General features: G+C 47.6%; 1 long non-coding RNA gene across 1 annotated transcript; it reads left to right on the top strand.

Annotated features, from left to right (window-relative positions):
• Window positions 1-20379: 20379 nt before the first annotated feature.
• On the top strand, window positions 20380-20968 carry LOC119559688. Its single transcript, XR_005220927.1, has 2 exons — window positions 20380-20623; window positions 20681-20968. It is a non-coding gene; the product is annotated as an uncharacterized LOC119559688 (long non-coding RNA).
• Window positions 20969-21978: the final 1010 nt, after the last annotated feature.

Below are 21978 nucleotides of genomic sequence, written 5' to 3'. Positions count from 1 at the left end.
AGTCTGCTCCTTGACCTTTGGCACCCGGAAGACCTCTGCCGTGCAGAAGTGGTGTCACTCGTTCGGTCCCGGACTCCTTGCCAAGGAGTTCGAGCAGCAGCCCTTAGATGTATGCTACTGCTGAGCGCCGATCGACAAGTGCAACCCGTAGCGGGTAGCAGTCGTCAGCTAGCAGCAACGCTCAAATGTAGGCAGTACATTCCTACGCTGGGTGCCGCACCAACACGACATCTACATGTAGGGTCTCGGTCTGTCATGGCAGGGAGCTTTAGCCAGCTTGCCCTACGATCAGCTGGATCTGCTGACGTTGTGCAACACTGCTCAGGCCAGCTGAGCGTAATGCGGCACAAAGCGTGGGAAGCTGGAGAGAAGGTGCAACAACAATATTTACCCGCCATCTAGAATCACTCAAGAGAGTGCTCCTTGGTGCCGCTTGATTCCCGAGGAATCTCGATGTCAGCCTAGATGCCTTCTGGAGTTCACGGTGGGCTTGCCTTCATGTGCGGAGACAGGTGAGTCCCTGAGCCGCCCGCTGGAAGCCGCGTGCTGCCGCGCCGCTGTATGTGGACGCTGCTGGCCGACTTTTTCAGCGGAGCGCTGGATCCGACACCTTCACTCACTGCACACACTTCTTCTTCTCTTGGTATTGCAGTGTAGGTGGTAGTGTGCGCGGTTTTTTTTCCTAATTTTTTATGTTTTACGTGGTCAAGCTCAGCGTGGAGTTTCACCGATGTATTCCAAATAACTTTTCGCCATTTAATAATTTTAGCAACTTTTCCTTTCTGTTTCTTCTTTTTCCACACATACCACTCTACTCGCTGCGTTTTTATTTGGTTGTTTTTATTTTCATTGTTGTCGAAACAAGTGTGCCATGTAATAGATTTGATATATTCTCCAGTTGTCTCTGCCATGTAATAAGTTTATGGTTTTAATGTTGTCCTCCAGTTTTTGATATGATGGTTAATAGTTTGATGTTGTCCTAGATCCTTCCAGGATCGCTGCCACGGTCTCTTTGTAATATGTTAGGAGTTTCCATAGTAATAGTCCAGATTTAATTGTATAAATAATTATTTATTTAGATAGCTACTCTACAGGTCGCTTCTCTGGATCTTGATCGAATGATAATGTGTTACAATTTTAGCTAAATCGAAAGGCAGCGCTGCTGCTGAGGACAGCGACATATATATGCTTATGAATATATAAGAGAAGAATGTTGTGTATTCATATGTTATTCATATATGTGACTGTAGCCGGGCAGCATAAGAATGCTGACCATTCATTTATGCCTTATGTGCCTTAGTGGAGCATCTTATAACACTTAAACTGAAGTCCAGTGTTTATGTACACATTGCAACAAAGTGTCACAGTATTTTAGTTGATATAACTTATTACTGTACTCAAGTATTGTCATTGGATATAAACTACACTACATACACTTCACCCCAAGTCAACGAAGTAACGTATCTCGGCGTCCACCTTGACAGACGTCTAACCTGGAGAAGACACATCGAACGCAAGAAAGTACATCTAAAACTAAAAGCCATCAGCTTCCACTGAATCCTTAATGCTCGTTTGCCCATATGCAGCAGCAGCAACTTAGACATTATACAGCGCGCTTATTCTAAAATCCAGCGAACTATCACTGGGGCCACATACACTACATACACTGCACCACATCCCAGCAGCGGGACGGCTCGCCTGCGTGCCACATGCCACAGGATGTCTAGCGGGATAGCGCCAAGACATGGATCTCCAGGTGTTAGCAGTTGGTCTAGGACAAAGAGGCCTAACTGGATCCGTGGACTTTGGACCTGGAGTGGAGAGTACCAGCGGCCGTGCGTAAAAGGGAAATAACGATTCACAAGTGCCATTAATAAGGCCGCAGTCAAAGTCAACCAGCAGCACGTGAACAACAACTCAACAACAACAAGTCAAGCCTTGAAGGAGCAAGATCGCTAGGTCGAGACGTTCGGGATTGAAACATCAGCAACCTCCGAATTGAGACACAGGAAGCTGAGGTCCAGAGGGCATTCAACGGCTATGTCAAGGCGGTCTGTTTCATACTTTGTCGTGACTACACCCTGGCACATCGCCCCGCGGGTCCGTCAGAGTCGATCAATAGGGTCCTGCGACGAGGAACCGCGAACTCAAGGGGAAAGTTGTCTAGACCCAGTGTGCCTTGCCCGAATGAGCATGACCTGGCGCGAAAGGCGAGCGGTCGATCGATTTGTGGTTTCAAGAGGCGTTGTCCTGAAGAGCCCAGCCCTTGCCGGGGAAGTCTCGGAACAGCAACTGATCGAAACCCCGAGTGCCAGAGAACCACACTACCAGGGCGAGCAGTCGACCGGATGAGGCAGTCAAATGTCGTTGTCCTGGAGAAGCCTAACGGTTCAGCAAGTCCCGGAACGGCGATCGTCCAAGACCTCAAGGGGCACAGACCGCGATACATCCAGCCTCGCAGCAAGCACGATAAGGAGCAGAGCAGGACATCTGCAACGACATCAGTAGGACATCACCGGCAGCCACGTCACGATCGCCGCGGAGAACTCATTGAGGAGCGCAGGAACGTCGAGGACGTCAAGCAATAAGGTGAGACTGGGGTGGAACGTTCGTCTGCTAGTGAACTGCTAGGCAGCTTCCTGGCGTTAGCCTTGACTGTCTGCGCGCACTAAGCGAAACCCTAATGGGACTGTCCGGGACAGAGATAGGGACAGGCGGTCATTGTTTCGAAAGGCGTTGCCCTGGAGAGCGAGGCACCTGTTCACCCTAGTCAGAGAACGGTGACGCTTCCCTAAGCCCGCAAGGCCGATCTCTTTGCGAGTCCAGGGCGCGACAAAAGGCCTCGAGTCAATGCGTCGGCGATCGAGCAGAGGAGAGGGATATTACGAGTATCCCGTGACACAGGAAGGAGTTAGCGGTCACCGAGTCAACGCGTTGACGAGCCAGGACGAGCAGTATCAGCAGCCCTTGGAATCAGCGCGAGGCGACACCGAGACCAGCCGAACCACCCACACGCTATAATAAGAAGAGCGAAAATAAGCCCACTCGTGTACTTTCAATTCTGTGCCTTCTTACTGATCTACGCGGCAATCACGTCACACAATCTACTGGACTTATGTTATTGACAATTGGAATAATGGGTATCTCGGGATATACAGGTTGTATGTTGGTTTTGGTATCCAGGGTATTTGCGTATACGTCACTTATATATATATTTTTATACCCTTGCAGAGGGTATATTGATTTCAGTCAGAAGTTTGCAACGCAGTGAAGGAGACGTTTCCGACCCCATAAAGTATATATATTCTTGATCAGCATGACTAGACGAGTCGATATAGCCATGTCCGTCTGTCCGTCCGTTTCTACGCAAACCAGTCTCTCAGTTTTAAAGCTATCGGGCTGAAACTTTCCCAAAGGTTTAATATCTTTTGCAGGTAGTATATAAGTCGGAACCAGCCGGATCGGACAACTATATCTTATAGCTCCCATAGGAAAAATAGGAAAAACAAATTTTAAAAAATTATATCTTTGGTGTTTTTAGCATATAACCTCTTAAGCTTGGGAATAACATTTTTTAATTAGTTTTGAATTTCGAATTAAATTTTATCAAAATCGAAAGACTATATCATATAGCTGCCATAGGAACGGTCGTAAAATTGGTGGGAAAATAATATGAAACAAATTATAGCTTCGGTGTTTTTTAACATATAACCTCCTACGCTTGGAAATAACATTTTTTAATTAGTTCTGAATTTCGAATTTAATTTTATCAAAATCGGAAGACTATATCATATAGCTGCCATTGGAACGATTGGAAAATTGGTGGAGAAATAATATGAAACAAATTATAGCTTCGGTGTTTTTTAACATATAACCTCCTAAGCTTGGAAATAACATTTTTTAATTAGTTCTGAGTTTCGAATTTAATTTTATCAAAATCGGACGAATATATCATAAAGCTGCCATAGGAACGATCGGAAAATTGGTGGAAAAATAATATGAAACAAATTATGGCTTCGGTGTTTTTTGACATATTATCTTATACTATTGGGAATATAATTTTTTTTGCTTTTAAAATTAATAACCTTCAAGGGTATATAAGCTTCGGATTGCCAAAGCTAACTTCCTTTCTTGTTTTAATTCAGGTTTTTCCCACCAAGTTTTTTGCGTGCCTTTACACTCTAATCGGGCAACTTCAATGTCGCTCACTATCACATTGTTCACAAATATTTTTTTGTTGCTATAATTTTGTATGCATTGCAGTACATTTATTTGTAAGAGAATAAAAAAAATTCTGTTTTAGTAGTAGTAGTAGTTCTCTTCTGTAGTATGCGCACATATCGGGTCCAACGGCCCGCACATTTTCAAGTGCATTGGTAATATGATCACCCAGCAGACAACTGTCGCTGTGTTGGTATGTTTCACACACAGGCCGACTTACTTGAATACAATTTTAATATTGCGCGCACTGCATACCCCCTTTTGCTTAAATAGCAAATATTAATATATTCGCATAAAACTAATGGGCAAGAAGTAGTCTATAAGAATATTGGCACCTCAACTGCCCATTCAGCACAAGCCGCCTTAAGGGGCTGTGTTTAGATTTAATTGGCTGCCAGCGTGGTGAATATATGTGCAATTGCATTGTCAGCAATGCCCATCAACCAGACTTAAGCTTAAGCGATTCATTTCTGAATTATGAACTTAATAAAGACAGACCTGTTGGTCTAACAAAGAAAACAAACGGCAACAAAAGACTTACTTATTTAAGGGGTTGTGTGCGACAAAAGATTTACACTGCACTATTTGTAGTGCTGCTAGCTTCTGAACCCTTGGTGGTGCTATCGGTTCCTTAGGCCGGCTTGTTGATTGTGGAGGTGACGGTGCTGGTTGTTTTTACTGCTTTTGCTGTTGGTGATTTCCTCCACGTGGGGTACATGTGTGCTCGCTGTGTGGAGAGTACAATGGACCTTGGCAATCCCTTGAACACTCCCTTTTTAGTGCCGGTATTTCCTTTTTCTGAGGAGGTTGAATTTTAACTTTATTATTGGCCTTTGGTATTGCAGTGTTTTTTTTTGTTTTTTTTGTTGTATTCCTTTTTTTGACTTTATTACTACAACTAATAAATATACATTTAGAAAATAAATGGGCGTAAACTGCAGATGTTGTGCGGTACGGCCGCAAAGCAATGCTTCGCACAACCGCGGCAGCTTACGTGTCCAGGCCTCTCCTCTCTCTCTCAGCTATCCTGAGTTTTCGCATTACAGTCGCGGCGAAGTTGGTCGTCGCGTCCCACTCCATTTGGCCTTTTAGCATGGTTGGCACTAGCGTGCTGGGGCTAGTGCTGACACCGGTCGCTATTTCCAGGGCGGTCCTGTCCTCTACGAACCGCACGCACTCGAACAGGACGTGGCGTGCGTTCTCCTCGATTCCAGAGCCGCAGGATGGGCATCCGTCACTCGTGTCGTGTCCGTACTTCTTCAGGTACGACCGGAAGCATCCGTGCCCACTCAAGATCTGGTCAGGTAGAAGTCCACCTGCCCGTGCCTGGGAATGAGATCGTGGGTCCAGCGTCCAGAGGTTGCGGAATCCCACCTCTCCTGCCACCGAGAGATGGATCTCTCTCGCGGGCCGTCTTGCCTCGCGCCTAGTTTGGTCGTCCGTGGTCGTGACCGTTTCCTCCACTTCTACTGCCTCTCTTACCAGTTCTTGCACCGGAACTAGACCAGCTATGACCAGCGCCGCTTCCTCGGAGATTGTCCGGAAGGCACACGATATCCTTGTTGCACATAAGTCTGTGCGTGCGAGTCACGCCACTCATGTACGAGGGCGTCGTGGCGGCTTTAGCCCATACCGGGGCGGCATAAAGTACTTGGGACGTGACGACGCTCGCTATGAGTTTCCTCCGTTCCTGCTTTGGGCCCCTTGTGTTCAGGAGAATCCGCGCGGTCGCTGCGGCCTTCTTGTTGGCGTACTCTAGGTGCTCTTTGTAGGACAGCCTGGTGTCTATCATGACGCCTAGGTATTTTATGGCTCTTTGAGAGACTATGTCAACCCCTCCGACCGTCAGCTTGGCCGTCTCGACGAGTTGCCGGCTGCTTATAAGAACGGCCTCTGTTTTATGTGCCGCGAGTTGGAGCCCGGCAAGTGACAGCCATGACTCCACCTTCCTCACCGCAGTGTTGGCCATGTCCTCCACTTCGGCTATCGTCTTGGCCACGATCGTGATGGCGACGTCGTCCGCGAAGCCAGTCACGTGGACGTTTGCAGGCATGGGAAGCCTCAGCACTCCGTCGTACATAGTGTTCCACAACAGGGGGGCCAGGACCGATCCTTGTGGAACCCCAGCAGTAACGAAGTACTCTTTCGGGCCGTCGCTCGTATCGAAAAGCAGCACCCTTTCGCCGAGGTAGCTGTCGACTATCCTGGTGAGGTACTCCGGAATCCGTAGCCGCCTTAGTGCCTGCATGGTCCTCGTCCAGTTCGCCGTGTTGAACGCGTTTTTGATGTCGAGCGTGACCAGAAGGCAGTACTTCTTCGTGCCGCCTTTCCAACGCTTCCCGCGTATGGCTTCCGCAGCTGTCCCGGTGACCATTCGGATCGCGTCCAGCGTGGACTTTCCTTTCCGGAAACCAAACTGGGTGGTGGATAGGCCACCAGCCGCATCTACGGCCAGGTTTAGCCTTTTCGAGATGAGCTTCTCGAACACTTTGCCAACAGTGTCAAGCAGACAAATTGGCCTGTAGAAGGAAGCTTCACCAGGCGGCTTCCCAGGTTTGTTGAGTAGAAGCAGCTTCTGTACTTTCCATCTCCGGGGAAATGTTCCCTTGCGCAGGCAGGCGTTGAAGAGGTCCGCGAAAGTGCCCGGCCGAAGCCCAAGCGCCAGCATCATTGCTCTGTTGGGCACTGCGTCGGGACCTGGGGCTTTGTTGTTCTGCAGGCTGCGTCCTGCTTCAGCAACCTCGGCCTCCGTAACTTCCTCGATCTCCCACGTAGGCGCCGTTTCGTGCTGTATGCTTTCCTTGGCGCTACCCGAAGGAGACAGTGTGCGAACAATCTCGCTAAGTGTTTCAGGGTCCGTTGGAGAGCGGCTGCCTGCGCTTACTCGCTTTACCACGAGTCTGTAGGCCCCACCCCACGGATCCTGTTCGGCTGCGTCGCACAGCTTCAGGAAACATTCCCGTTTGCTGTCCAGGATGGCGTGCTTCAGGGTCCTCCTGGCTTGCTTTAGGCGGTGTGTGCGGCCTCGGCCCTGTCGGTCCTTCTTGACCGTTGAAGAGCCCTTCTGGCTCTGAGGCAGGTCCTTCTGAGGGTCGCTATCTCCGAGTTCCACCAAGGTACCGGCTCGTGGTCTCTACTGTATGGTTTGCGCATCAGCATCCCTGTCCTGCACGCATCCTCCAAGCTGGCTGCTATCGCGTCCGCGTTGGTGTTTGCGTCTGCTTCCGTGGAGCAGTGCATGTCGGCGAGGCACCTGCTCATCGCCTCGGCGTTTAGCGTCTCCTGGCGGTAGCCCTTGACTGCTCTTTTACGGGTTCCTGGTCCTGGCCGTGTGCCCACTGTGCATAGGATTGCCTCGTGGTCGCTGGCCGTGAAGAAGTCGCCGATTTTCTAGTGAGAGCGCCGGGCTAACGCGGAGCTCACAAATGTGAGTTCTATGATAGACCCAGCTCCAGCCCGATTGAACGTCTCCTGCGTCCCTTCGTTAGCAGCGTAACGTCTAGCGTTGCAAAGGCATTGAGTAGGGTTTGCCCCCTTATGTTGGTGCTGGGGCACCCCCATTCTTCGGCCCACGCGTTGAAGTCGCCTGCGATGATAGCGGGGTAACGGCCCCTTGCGTCAAAGGCGATCGTGTCCAAAACATGGCTAAAGTCCGTCGTGGAGAGGCTAGGTGCTAGATAGCAGCTGTATACCCACATATCGCCTATACGAGCTCGGACGAAACCCGAGCCCTTGTGCACGTCCAGAAAAGATTTACCGTTTCTTTTGCACAGCCATATCGCGGCCTTGCCCGATGTGTCCGTTATCCAGTCGCCATCGTCTTTGACTTTGTAGGGTTCACTGATGACAGCCAGGTCCGCCTTACATTCCCTCGCTGACTGCAGGAGTAAGTCCTGCGCAGCCCGGCAGTGATTCAGGTTTATCTGGATCACTTCCATTCGCGGGGTTAGGCTACGGCTCTTTTTGCGGTGTGAGGACACCGCCTGCTTCCTGCTTGGTGGTTCCTCGACTTCGGTCCTCCTTCGGTGCATATAAAGCATACGCTCTCGTTGGGACATTGAGCGATTTTGTGCCCCGTCTTGCCGTACTTAATGCAGCACTTTAAAGCAATGTGCCCAATCTCTAGGCACTTGTAGCACCTGGGCTGCGAGTCCCTCTCCTTCACCTTGCAGATAGACCATCCTAACTTGATTTTACCCTTGCAGAGAACCGCTTCTGCATCTCTGCTGGGCAGTCCAACCACTGCCGTCTGGGTGTCTCTGTGTGATGGACGTAGACTCCTCAATTTGACCGATTCGGCGTTCACGGCGAATTGGTCCACCAGAGCTTTGGTGGCATCTACGGCCTCAACTAGCGGGTCAAGGTCGCTAATCACCACCGTCCTTGTCCTCGCGCTTTCGGATAGCGCCCGCACCGCAGTCGCTTCTCCTAGAACCGCCTCAAGGCTCTCTTTTATTTTCTCCGTGCTGGTGTCCTCGCTTCTGTTGAGCTCCTGACCTTGTTTACACGGGTGCTGAGGCTTTGCAGCTTGCCGTCGTCCCTACGGGTTACCATCGCTAGGACTTCGCTGTAGGTCTTGCCATTTGCCTCCACTATAAGGGCGTTCGGACGGACGCGCCCGCTTTTTTGGAGCAGCCTTTCTCCAGGCGGTGGTCGCGTCCTTTCCATCGTCCTTTCCAGCGCTGCCTCCCGCGGCTGTTTTTTCTCGGGGGCCCCGTTTTTTGGCATGCTCCTCATGTGGATTTCTCCTCTTTTTCTGCTTGGATCCCGCTGGCGCTCTTCGTGCAGACGATTGCTCTGGTGGAGTCGGGGGCTCTCCCCCGTCTAGAACCGTGCCGTGTTGACTTAGCCTTCGCCACGGATCTGTTTGCGCCGCGCTGGCGACCATGGGGCCTTGTGTCGCGTTTCGCCAGAACTCCGTTTGAGCGGCCTTGTCCTTTTGAAGACAAACCGGGGTCTATTGCTCCTTGCTCTCGCTGTTTCGGAGAGGGCCTTTGCATTTGTTGCACTCCGTGGGCTCTTTTTGCTGGTGGGAGTCTCCAACTTGGTTGAAGGAGATCACTGCTCCTTCTTGGAGGGACTTCATCCTCGAGAACATCGCTTTCATGGTCACATTGATGTGACGCACCTGCATTACGCTCGTGAGGTGGAGGACTTCGTCGAGAAGCGCTCCAATCTCCGCGGGCTGTTCTGGTCCAGTGAGCTCCTGGTCCGCTTTGGGCCTCTTAGCAGAGGCAGTTCTTTGCCCACCGGTTGGGCTGCCTGGGTCTCTTTGGCGCTTGGCCGCGTCCTGCAACTTATCATCTTCCCGCGTGGACGGCTGGCCCGCGGTCTTTTCCAGGACTGGTGACCTAAGAAGCTTCGAGCTGCTCTTGAACGCTCCGGCTGCTTCCGTACCTTTGTTTTCGTTCCTCCTGCTTAAACTTGGTGCATTCACTGTCGAAACGGCTAAGTTCGCCACCGTCTCGCCAGGTTTGTTGTTGGGAATGGGATTTAGGGCCTCCAGAATCCGTGCCCTGGCCGTGGGGGTTCCCACGGGTGGATTTCCACTTGAGTGGTTGCCACCTGGAGTAGTATCGTTTTTTGTCGACATTCCTTTCATTTGTTGCATTTTATACCTACTGCAAGGTTCTTTGCATTTTATACCTGCTGCCAGGTGACGTGACTGCCGGCCAATATGGCACAGACGCAGACCACGCAGCCGCCCAGTATGGGTCAGACGCTACGTGGATTTTTGGCGATAAGATCGGTGTGCGCGGATCGAGGTTTCCACCGGTGGCCGCGGATTTCCCCACGACTTTCTGATGGAGGTTATACCGCCTCTACTCGGTCGCCACAGCCCCGTTTCACGGTGTACCGCGTTAGCGGAGGGGTTGGCAATCAGTCTGCTCCTTGACCTTTGGCACCAGGAAGACCTCTGCCGTGCAGAAGTGGTGTCACTCGTTCGGTCCCGGACTCCTTGCCAAGGAGTTCGAGCAGCAGCCCTTAGATGTATGCTACTGCTGAGCGCCGATCGACAAGTGCAACCCGTAGCTTAGCGTCAGCTAGCAGCAACGCTCAAATGTAGGCACTACATTCCTACGCTGGGTGCCGCACCAACACGACATCTACATGTAGGGTCTCGGTCTGTCATGGCAGGGAGCTTTAGCCAGCTTGCCCTACGATCAGCTGGATCTGCTGACGTTGTGCAACACTGCTCAGGTCAGCTGAGCGTAATGCGGCACAAAGCGTGGGAAGCTGGAGAGAAGGTGCAACAACAATATTTACCCGCCATCTAGAATCACTCAAGAGAGTGCTCCTTGGTGCCGCTTGGTTCCCGAGGAATCTCGATGTCAGCCTAGATGCCTTCTGGAGTTCACAGTGGGTTTGCCTTCATGTGCGGAGACAGGTGAGTCCCTGAGCCGCCCGCTGGAAGCCGCGTGCTGCCGCGCCGCTGTATGTGGACGCTGCTGGCCGACTTTTTCAGCGGAGCGCTGGATCCTTCACTCACTGCACACACTTCTTCTTCTCTTGGTATTGCAGTGTAGGTGGTAGTGTGCGCGGTTTTTTTTCCTAATTTTTTATGTTTTACGTGGTCAAGCTCAGAGTGGAGTTTCACCGATGTATTCCAAATAACTTTTCGCCATTTAATAATTTTAGCAACTTTTCCTTTCTGTTTCTTCTTTTTCCACACATACCACTCTACTCGCTGCGTTTTTATTTGGTTGTTTTTATTTTCATTGTTGTCGAAACAAGTGTGCCATGTAATAGATTTGATATATTCTCCAGTTGTCTCTGCCATGTAATAAGTTTATGGTTTTAATGTTGTCCTCCAGTTTTTGATATGATGGTTAATGGTTTGATGTTGTCCTAGATCCTTCCAGGATCGCTGCCACGGTCTCTTTGTAATATGTTAGGAGTTTCCATAGTAATAGTCCAGATTTAATTGTATAAATAATTATTTATTTAGATAGCTACTCTACAGGTCGCTTCTCTGGATCTTGATCGAATGATAATGTATTACAATTTTAGCTAAATCGAAAGGCAGCGCTGCTGCTGAGGACAGCGACATATATATGCTTATGAATATATAAGAGAAGAATGTTGTGTATTCATATGTTATTCATATATGTGACTGTAGCCGGGCAGCATAAGAATGCTGACCATTCATTTATGCCTTATGTGCCTTAGTGGAGCATCTTATAACACTTAAACTGAAGTCCAGTGTTTATGTACACATTGCAACAAAGTGTCACAGTATTTTAGTTGATATAACTTATTACTGTACTCAAGTATTGTCATTGGATATAAACTACACTACATACACTACACCCCAAGTCAACGAAGTAACGTATCTCGGCGTCCACCTTGACAGACGTCTAACCTGGAGAAGACACATCGAACGCAAGAAAGTACATCTAAAACTAAAAGCCATCAGCTTCCACTGGATCCTTAATGCTCGTTCGCCCATATGCAGCAGCAGCAACTTAGACATTATACAGCGCGCTTATTCTAAAATCCAGCGAACTACCACTGGGGCCACATACACTACATACACTGCACCACATCCCAGCAGCGGGACGGCTCGCCTGCGTGCCACATGCCACAGGATGTCTAGCGGGATAGCGCCAAGACATGGATCTCCAGGTGTTAGCAGTTGGTCTAGGACATAGAGGCCTAACTGGATCCGTGGACTTTGGACCTGGAGTGGAGAGTACCAGCGGCCGTGCGTAAAAGGGAAATAACGATTCACAAGTGCCATAAATAAGGCCGCAGTCAAAGTCAACCAGCAGCACGTGAACAACAACTCAACAACAACAAGTCAAGCCTAGAAGGAGCAAGATCGCTAGGTCGAGACGTTCGGGATTGAAACATCAGCAACCTCCGAATTGAGACACAGGAAGCTGAGGTCCAGAGGGCATTCAACGGCTATGTCAAGGCGGTCTGTTTCATACTTTGTCGTGACTACACCCTGGCACATCGCCCCGCGGGTCCGTCAGAGTCGATCAATAGGGTCCTGCGACGAGGAACCGCGAACTCAAGGGGAAAGTTGTCTAGACCCAGTGTGCCTTGCCCGAATGAGCATGACCTGGCGCGAAAGGCGAGCGGTCGATCGATTTGTGGTTTCAAGAGGCGTTGTCCTGAAGAGCCCAGCCCTTGCCGGGGAAGTCCCGGAACAGCAACTGACCGAAACCCCGAGTGCCAGAGAACCACACTACCAGGGCGAGCAGTCGACCGGATGAGGCAGTCAAATGTCGTTGTCCTGGAGAAGCCTAACGGTTCAGCAAGTCCCGGAACGGCGATCGTCCAAGACCTCAAGGGGCACAGACCGCGATACATCCAGCCTCGCAGCAAGCACGATAAGGAGCAGAGCAGGACATCTGCAACGACATCAGTAGAACATCACCGGCAGCCACGTCACGATCGCCGCGGAGAACTCATTGAGGAGCGCAGGAACGTCGAGGACGTCAAGCAATAAGGTGAGGCTGGGGTGAGCGCTGTCTGCGCGCACTAAGCGAAACCCTAATGGGACTGACCGGGACAGAGATAGGGACAGGTGGTCATTGTTTCGAAAGGCGTTGCCCTGGAGAGCGAGGCACCTGTTCACCCTAGTCAGAGAACGGTGACGCTTCCCTAAGCCCGCAAGGGCGATCTCTTTGCGAGTCCAGGGCGCGACAAAAGGCCTCGAGTCAACGCGTCGGCGATCGAGCAGAGGCGAGGGATATTACGAGTATCCCGTGACACAGGAAGAAGTTAGCGGTCACCGAGTCAACGCGTTGACGAGCCAAGACGAACAGTATCAGCAGCCCTTGGAATCAGCGCGAGGCGAAAATAAGCCCACTCGTGTACTTTCAATTCTGTGCCTTCTTACTGATCTACGGGGCAATCACGTCAGCCGCACGAATCTCATAGCGAGCAGACCAACAAAATCAGTTTGTTACATCTGGCACCCAACGTGATTGTCCCAACAGTGAGAGCAACAGAAGCAGAATGGGAATGAAGTGGACTTACCGCCTCAAGAAGGAGGACCTCGCCCATGTCGCACAGAGGCTTAATATCACAATGGATGGCAGGTTGGACGACATGAGAAAGGCATTGCCGGAGTATTATTCAGAGACGGTAAACGACGCAGCATACCAGGACAGAGCCGGCCCGAGCATCACATTAACAAACGCCGAAGGGGACAACCTAGTGGCAAGTTTGAGCTGACAATCTACAAAAGGAGACCCATAGAAGAGAAATAAGAAAGGATAGGAAAACAACTGCACTGACCTCGAGACCCACCAGACAGACTACGCAAAAGTCGCTAAACAAGTCCGCGAGTGGTCGTTAACAACAACCTGGACGGAATTCATAAAAAGCACCTATTTTCTGCAGAGAGTTTTTTTCACCAGACTGGCAGATCAGCGAGTCGTTCAAGGACTACATGATCGACATCCAGACGGTGGTGAAGACACTCACCTACTCGCCGAGAGAGACCCTAAGAATTGTTGAGGAGAACAGTACACCAAGTCTAAGGATCTTCCTAAGAGCTTACAATGTGTCAGACCTGGATACGCTAATAATCTAAGCCGACGAGTACGAGGAACTGAAAAAGAGCGGGAGGACCAAGTCGGCGGCCCCAACGCAAGTCACTTGCAGAAGATGCGAAGAATCTTGCAACCAGGATAAGCAAAGAAATGACCAGTGGTCACCACCACCCTAAGTCCAACGGCAGCAGGCAACCGACGACACCACCCCAACACCAACAGAGACAGCCAAATTATACCTTGTGGAAGCCGCCAAGCACCACACAGAGGCCACAAGAGACAACCCGTGTCACAGACCGCGCAGGAGGCATGTCGAAAATGTGGTGGGAGCTGTGTGGCGGACACTGGGCTCGAGGATGTCGGAACCAACGTCTGTTATTCTGCTGGGTATGCGGCAAAGTGGGTTTCAGGAGCGTCGAGTGCTGTCAACGAGCGATCTCTACCTCTCCAAACTAACTGGCAAGCTAATTGAAGAAGAGCAGCAGTTGTTCGCAGCGGTGGTGATTTGTTGGAACACTTAGAAAGCCGCAATCGACACTGGGGCAATGGCAAGCTTCGTTAGAGAAAATCTGGCGGACAATCTTGGTATCTGAAAGGTTTTCAAGAACGAGACGGCAAGTAAGGTTGGCAGACGAAAGATGCGGCGGAACAGATGCACAGCTCAATGTAGAGGTCAAATTCGGCATCAAAGAACTGACCATGAGTCTGTTGATTTTACCAGGAGTAATGGATCCGTTGGTGTTGGGATGGAACTTCCTTACACGTGTTGGAACCTTAATAAAGTGTGCAGGACGCGATATCACAATACCAGCCAGGAACCGACACAATGGATGGCTCGAGAAGAAGCCATCGGTAGCAGTCGTTCAACAAGCAAGAGAAGTGAACGATACTAAAAAGTTCCTAGAAACAGAGCTAGCAGACTTCAACGCCATGACAGGAACGTCAAACATGGCAGACCACCAGATCAAAATGAAGGATGACAGTCAAGCAGAGATACTACCCCAAGAACCTAAAAATCCACGGGGAGATCAATGCAAAGGTGGACGAGCTTCTCCGAATGGGGTTCATAGAGCATTCAAAAAACCCATACAGCTCTCCCATCATGATGGGGAAAAAGAAAACAGGCAAGCGAAGGCTGTTCGTCGACTTCAGACGGAACAACGCGAATGCGGGAAGGCATCCCCCGCATTAACTACATTCTGGACCAACTGAGGGAAGCGCGGTAAATCAGCAGTTTGGACCTGAAGGATGATTACTGGCAGATCCCACTGGAAGAAAGCAGCAGGCAATACACGGCTTTCACAGCACCAGGCAAAGGTTTGTTCCAGTGATGGGTAATGCTGGTTGGGCTCCACTCTGCGTCTGCAATCCTTCAGCGGGTTTTGGACCAAGTAATTGGCTCAATTGTTACCTCTTGCATTCGCCTACAAGGATGACATAATAGTGATCGGATGCACGCTAGAAGAATACAAGGAAAGCCCAAAAAAAGTGTTCCGTCGTCTGAAGGAAGCAAACCTGAGGCTGAATCAGGAAAAATGCCAACTTTTTAAGAAGATACTGCTGTACCTGGGACATGAAGTGACTAAAGCCCGATATTACTAGCCAGGTATGCATAGAGACGCTAGAGCCCATGTAGGGAAAGTTAGACATGCATGTGATTTAAGCCATATCTAATGCAGGAAGGTTAGACATGCATGAGACTTAAGCCATATCAAATGCAGGCGGCTGGCAAAATGTTAAGCCAAGTGCCATAGGAACCATTGGCCACGGTGTGCGCAGCCTTAGTCGGACCCCTACCACGATCTAGGCACGGCAACCAAATGCTGCTGGTCGTGATAGATAGATTCTCGAAAAGGACAGACGGAAGTGGTCATAACGGACAGCGGAGTTTCCTGGCTGAGATGGGTATCAGGCAGCAAATCACCGCACCCTACAAGCCACAGGAGAATCCGACAGAGCGAGCAAATAGAACGGTCATGACAGCGCAGTTCGCAGGGCAGGACCAGAGAAACTGGGACGAGAAGTGGCCGCAGATTATGCTAGCGGTGAATACGAGCATAACGAGGCCACCAGCCGTACCCCGGAGTTTCTTACCCAAGGCAGGAAGCCACAACTCCCCAGCTGCCTATATGATAGGAAAACTCTAGGCACTGGACTAGCTATGGAGACACGCCATACGCCAACAAACTTAGGGAGATCTTCGAGATCGTACGGGGAAATCTGGAAAGGTGTCCCGGGACCAAGCCAGACACTATAACACTAGGAGTAGGCAATGGACGCCAACGGTGGGCGTCGTAGAATGGGCCAAGGAACACCACCTGTCCAAAGCGGCCGAAGGATTCGCTGGAAAACTAGCCCCAAGGTATGATGGTCCTTACCAGGTTGTAGATTTCGTCTCTCCGGTAATCTGCTAAATACGCAACATATATACAAAGAAAGAGCGGAGCTCTTAAGCTTAAGCAACAACAAGCACAAACAACAAGCGAGCAGAAGGCGGACACATTGCAGGACTAAAAAGAAGTGCAGATCCAGTGCTCAAGGCAACATCATCCAGAAAGGATATACACTACGATTTTACATTGCCCCAGACCTCAAGGCAACAGGATTCAACGTCGTGCATTTGCCAAAGTCATCCGTGATTATACCAAGCGGATAGGACGTACATAGGATACGGCACAAGAACACGATGAGGATTTTACATAGATCCAGACTGCAAGGCAATAGGATTATGCGTCAGGCCTAAGCGAGAGTCATCCATAAGCCACGCAGAAAGGACAATCATAAGGATGCCATTGTCAAAGTATTATTGACAACAACCAATGCACCGCATCCGTTTACTGCTGAGGAAATACTTGTGCTAAAAGACATTGAAATAATATTGTCTTTGTTTCAGCAAGAAAGTGAAAAAATTCTGGTGGAAGATATGAAACCACATCGCTTATTATACCCATGGCATTTGGACTTTCTCGCAAAATTAATATTGTTACAAACTTTACAAGGAAAAACAAGGAAGAACGCTATAGTCGAGTACCTCGACTATCAGATACCCGTTACTCAGCTAAAGGGATCAAAGGAAAATCTTTTTATCTAGCACGAAAATTATGGGCGCCACAGGCTTGGGCGGTTTTTGGGCGTTAGAGTGGGCGTGGCATATTCGCGTAACAAACTTGCGCTGCGCTCAAGCCTACGGAATCTAAATCTTAAATCCCGTTTCTCTATCTTTGATATTTTCCGAGATATCCGCGTTCATATTTACGATTTTTTGAAGTTTGTAGGCGGATTGTGGGCGTTAAAGTGGGCGTGGCAAACTTTTTTTTAGGTCAATCGGTAGGTATTGATGAGAACAATACATTTCAGTTAAAATTTTTATTCTAGCATCAAAACAGTAGGAGCCCCCGGTTTGGGCGGTTTGTGGGCGTTAGAGTGGGCGTGGCACTCTTTTGAAATAAACCTGAGCTGTGCAGGAATCTCAGGAATCTGCATGCCTAATCCCAGTATTGTAGCTCTTATAGTTTCCGAGATCTCAGCGTTCATACGGACAGACGGACATGGCTAGATCGACTCGGCTAGTGATCCTGATCAAGAATATATATACTTTATGGGGTCGGAAACGCTTCCTTCTGCCTGTTACATACTTTCCGACGAATCTAGAATTCCCTTTTACTCTACGAGTAACGGGTATAATTATGCAAAGCATTTTAATAGATTCAATAATGAAACGCCTTTCCTTTTATGAGCAAAGGACAGTCTTCAGGATGGCTACTTTACTGGCTAAAGTCTAGTACTCACATCGACGAAAACCTAGAGCTAACCATAGGTCTGTTTTTCAGAGCGGTACTCAGATGAGCTAAGGAAATACCAGAAAAAATACCTGATTTAGCGAGTGAATTTCGATTAAAGCCTAGTACTCAGATCGGCTAAACTCAGCTAAAGGGACCAAAGGGAAATGGAGATATGCAAGCAGCAAAGCGAGATTGAAATGCGCCACCCACCGGCGGTAGACAGATTTAAGCGTTATGGGCGTTAGAGTGGGCGTGGCAAATTTTTTTTTTTATCAATCGATAGGTACCAATACATTTCAAATTTTGTATCTAGCATGAAAATTGTGGGCGCCACAGGCTTGGGCGGTTTGTGGGCGTGGCATATTCGGATAACAAACTTGCGATGCGTCCAAGGCTACGGAATCTCAATCTGAGATCCCAATTCTCTATCTATGATAGTTTCCGAGATATCCACGTTCATATTTACGATTTTTTGAAGCTTGTGGGCGGTTTGTGGGCTTTAAAGTGGGCGTGGCAAACTTTTTTCGGTCAATCGATAGGTATATGAGAACAATACATTTCAGTCAAAATTTGTATTCTAGCATCAAAACTGTAGGAGCCACCGTTTTAAGCGGATTGTGGGCGTTAGAGTGGGCGTGGCACTCTGCTGAAACAAACTTGCGCAGGAGTCCCAGGAATCTGCATGCCTAAACCCAGTATTGTAGCTCTTATAGTTTCCGAGATCTCAGCGTTCATACGGACAGACCGGCAGACGGACATGGCTAGATCGACTCGGCTAGTGATCCTGATCAAGAACATATATACTTTATGGGGTCGGAAACGCTTCGTTCTGCCTGTTACACACTTACCGACGAATCTAGTATACCCTTTTACTCTACGAGTAACGGGTATAAATATGGAAGGAAAACCCCAAAATCGACTGCAGGAGGTCAGTACAGATGAAATAGGACGTCTAATCCAAGCTGTTGCCCTTTAGTGTGGGATTTCACCGACAGGAAGCAATACCACAACAGAGGCAAGTCCGCAAAATAGTTGACGTGCTGGAGGAGATCCACTAGAGAATACCAGTGGGAAGGAACATGCCGAGTGGGACTTCGCTCTCTACATGGACATCCTGCCGGGCGTGTCCTCGCAAAGAAAGTAAGATCTGGCCAAACGAATTTGGTTGCGTTTTACTAATAGAACAGCAGAACCACCAGTAATATGATCTCCGACGACCTCTCTATTAGGACTCCGTACACCACCACCACCAGCTACTTGGCAGCTTAAGCGGAGCTGGAGTACCCGCTGGCTTCTATAGGGAGGAGGAAAATAGGGCGCCCGCTAAGGAACAGTTGGAGAAGTCATAGCCAGCCACTGCCAGGATGCTGGACGACTTCCTGCAGAATCAGCGGATCAACCACGTTCCCAATCCGGCACCCACTTCCTCAAGGTCCAATATGCCTATTGGGACTCGGAGCTGGACTGCAGTGCACTTTGGGGAATTTGACAACTATTTTTGGCCAAAACCCATTTTTCTAAAAGTCGTTAAAAATGGGTTTTGTTTATCAGAATGCATCAAAAAACAGAAAAGCTTAGCAGTGCGAGCCACTGTTAAGTTATCAGCTGTTAAAGCCTGTTTTTATTTCAACGAGATGGCAGCGCTGGTACAGCGCCTATTATTCTTAATAGCTTAAAGTGTCAAAAAGTGTCAAACTGAACAAAGCACTAAAGTTTTTGAAATACAATCCAATCAGAGGGACTTGTAACTTGTGTTTGTGACCTTGATATTGTATTTATTGATTGTGGTGCTCGTATATTCGTGTTCTAGTTCTAACCTCAAGAAAAAACAAAATCTTTAAGTTAATTTGTATTATTAAATGGAGCTAATAAGTGATTCCAGCAGTTTCCACCTCTGAAACCTTTTCTTATCTTGTAGAGTATTTAATTCTCATTGAGCTCGGTTAGTATAAAAGTATATATATAAAGGCCTCTACTTAATATGGTATATTTCTCGCATTTTTGTCTGGTAAATGCCAGTTTCGATATTATCTTATGAGTGTGCAATTATATTTCTTATTAAATAACGATTATTTTAAAATTATTTTACAACTTACTTAACGTTGATATAAAGGATTTTAGTATTTTTGTTAAGAATTATAGTGATAACAAAATAAAAAATTACAATTTCAATTTAAAAATGGGAAATCAAAAACGCCAACATTTTTTTTAGCTCAGTTTGGTCTTTTATAAAAAAAATATTTAGAAAAAAAATTTTTTATTTGATGGACAAAAAAAAATTGTTTATCTTAAATTAAAAGCGGGACCACGCCCATTTTTTTTAATTTACTTCCTTTAAATGTTATATACTTAATTCAAGAAACAAAACTTTTAAATGTTGCATCGTTTTTAAGTTATTAATTAATGACACAAGAAGTGGGCAAAATCCCCATAGTGCAGTGGCGCGGGAAAGATGGCGAAGCATCCGTGGGACGAGAAGGAACCTTAAAACTACTAATTTACCTAAATACAAACATTCGTTGAACATTCCATTTATTTTTAATTTAATTTCTTTGTGTATCAGCAGACTCCTCCTTGTTAAATTTCTCCTATTGATTTGCTTTCCGTTTGGCAACAAACACAGCTGCTTGTCAGTAAGACCATGCCACATGCATTGCGGGTGAACCTTGAAAACTTCGGCCACACTGCAAAGAATAAGATTTTTCGACTAGTGAAACTCTAAGCCGATCTGAGTACTAGGCTTTACATCAAAAAAAATCTTGTTTAAGTCGGGCGATAGTATCGCCGACTATCGACACTCGATGGTTCAAATGTTATTATCGTAGAATATCGATGGCGCCCACTATCGATAGTTCACCGCCTCTATACCCCACCACCACCCTATCGAATTTCTGGCGTTTCCAGCCTTATTATATACACCGTTCATACTCTTTAAAACAGAATGGAAATATTACAAAATATTACCATTTTATTGGACAAAGAATTTTTTTCTTTAGTGTTTCGTCAGTGTTCAAGGTTGTTTTCCGTACAGCATGTAAATCTGGAAGTTTCAGGGGCACGTACCGAATGTTTTACCGTGCTCTAAAACATACCATGCCGTCAATCCAAAAGGTTTAAAGACTTGTTTTGATAAATGTCATTACAACTGTTTATTTATTTTCACACTAGTCAATCAACAAGTGACTGGCACTTTTAGGCCTCAGTCTCCGACTGGAGCTTGGCCACATAAGCTACCTTGTGTGTGGCAATTTTGGCCTTGCGATGCTCGTTAGTGAGTTTCTTAGCATTCCACCTCTTCTTTGTAACGACAGAAGCCTTCTTTGCGGTGACCTTATGGGTGGGGTCGTTACGAATGGCCTGGTGGGCTTTTTTATAGATATCTTCAAGCTGCAAAATAAAGGGATTTATATGATCATTATAAATTAAATAAAGAAATAGAAACAGAAATTGATCTTACATTGAGAGAAAAAATAGGCTTAGAAAACTATATTAATGATTGGTCGAAATGTGGCATAATTTCTAAAAAAAAAAAAAAATGAACATATGATTTTAACTCGAAAATTGATCGGGACTTTTGATGTATTCTTCTCTATAGTCTTATCTAACTTAGAAATGTTAACCGGAAAATAAATTAGCCACGGTAGAACTTTTGAGTAAAAGGATGAGTGCACTACAATTTTCATGATCACAGCTTTACAATATACCCCATTATCCTATGAGTTACGGTTAAAAACACGAATAGATTATGTAACCAATATTATGTAAGCAATACCACAACGGGGCAAATCCGCAGAATAGTTGAAGCGCTGGAGGAGATCCACTAGAGAATCCCAGTGGGAAGGAACATGGGACATCGCTCGATCTCCGACGAGCTCTCCTTTGAGGACTCCTCCTTCGCCATCTACTTGGCAGCTGGTGATGGAGCGGAGATAGAGGATGCGCTGGATTTTATAGGGAGGAGGAAATAAGGTCGCCCGCTAAGGGACAGCTGGAGGAGCCATCACCAGCCAATATTGGCCAGCTCGGGACGAGAAGGAAGCCTTAAAATTCTAATTTACATAAATAAAATCATTCGTTGAAAATTTCATTTATTTTTATTTTAATCTTTTGGTGCACCAGCAGACTCTTCTTTTCTAAATTGCACCAATTGATTTTTTTCCGTTTGACAACAAGCCCAGCTGCTTGACAGTAAGACCATGCCACATGCATGGCGGGTGAACTTTGAAAACTTCGGTCACACTAGAAAGAATAAGATTTTTCGACTAGTGAAACTCTTAGCCGATCTGAGTACTAGGCTTTCAGCAAGAAAGTGAAAAAATTTCTGGTGGAAGATATGAAACCACATCGCTTATTATGCCCATGGCATTTGGACTTTCTCGCAAAATTAATATTGTTACAAACTTTGCAAGGAAAAACTATGCAAAGCATTTTAATAGTTTCAATAATAAAACGCCTTTCCATTTATG

The sequence above is a fragment of the Drosophila subpulchrella genome, unplaced genomic scaffold (genome assembly GCF_014743375.2).
Source record: "Drosophila subpulchrella strain 33 F10 #4 breed RU33 unplaced genomic scaffold, RU_Dsub_v1.1 Primary Assembly Seq31, whole genome shotgun sequence".
NCBI lineage: Eukaryota > Metazoa > Arthropoda > Insecta > Diptera > Drosophilidae > Drosophila > Drosophila subpulchrella.
This window is presented reverse-complemented; position numbering and strand designations above follow the sequence as displayed.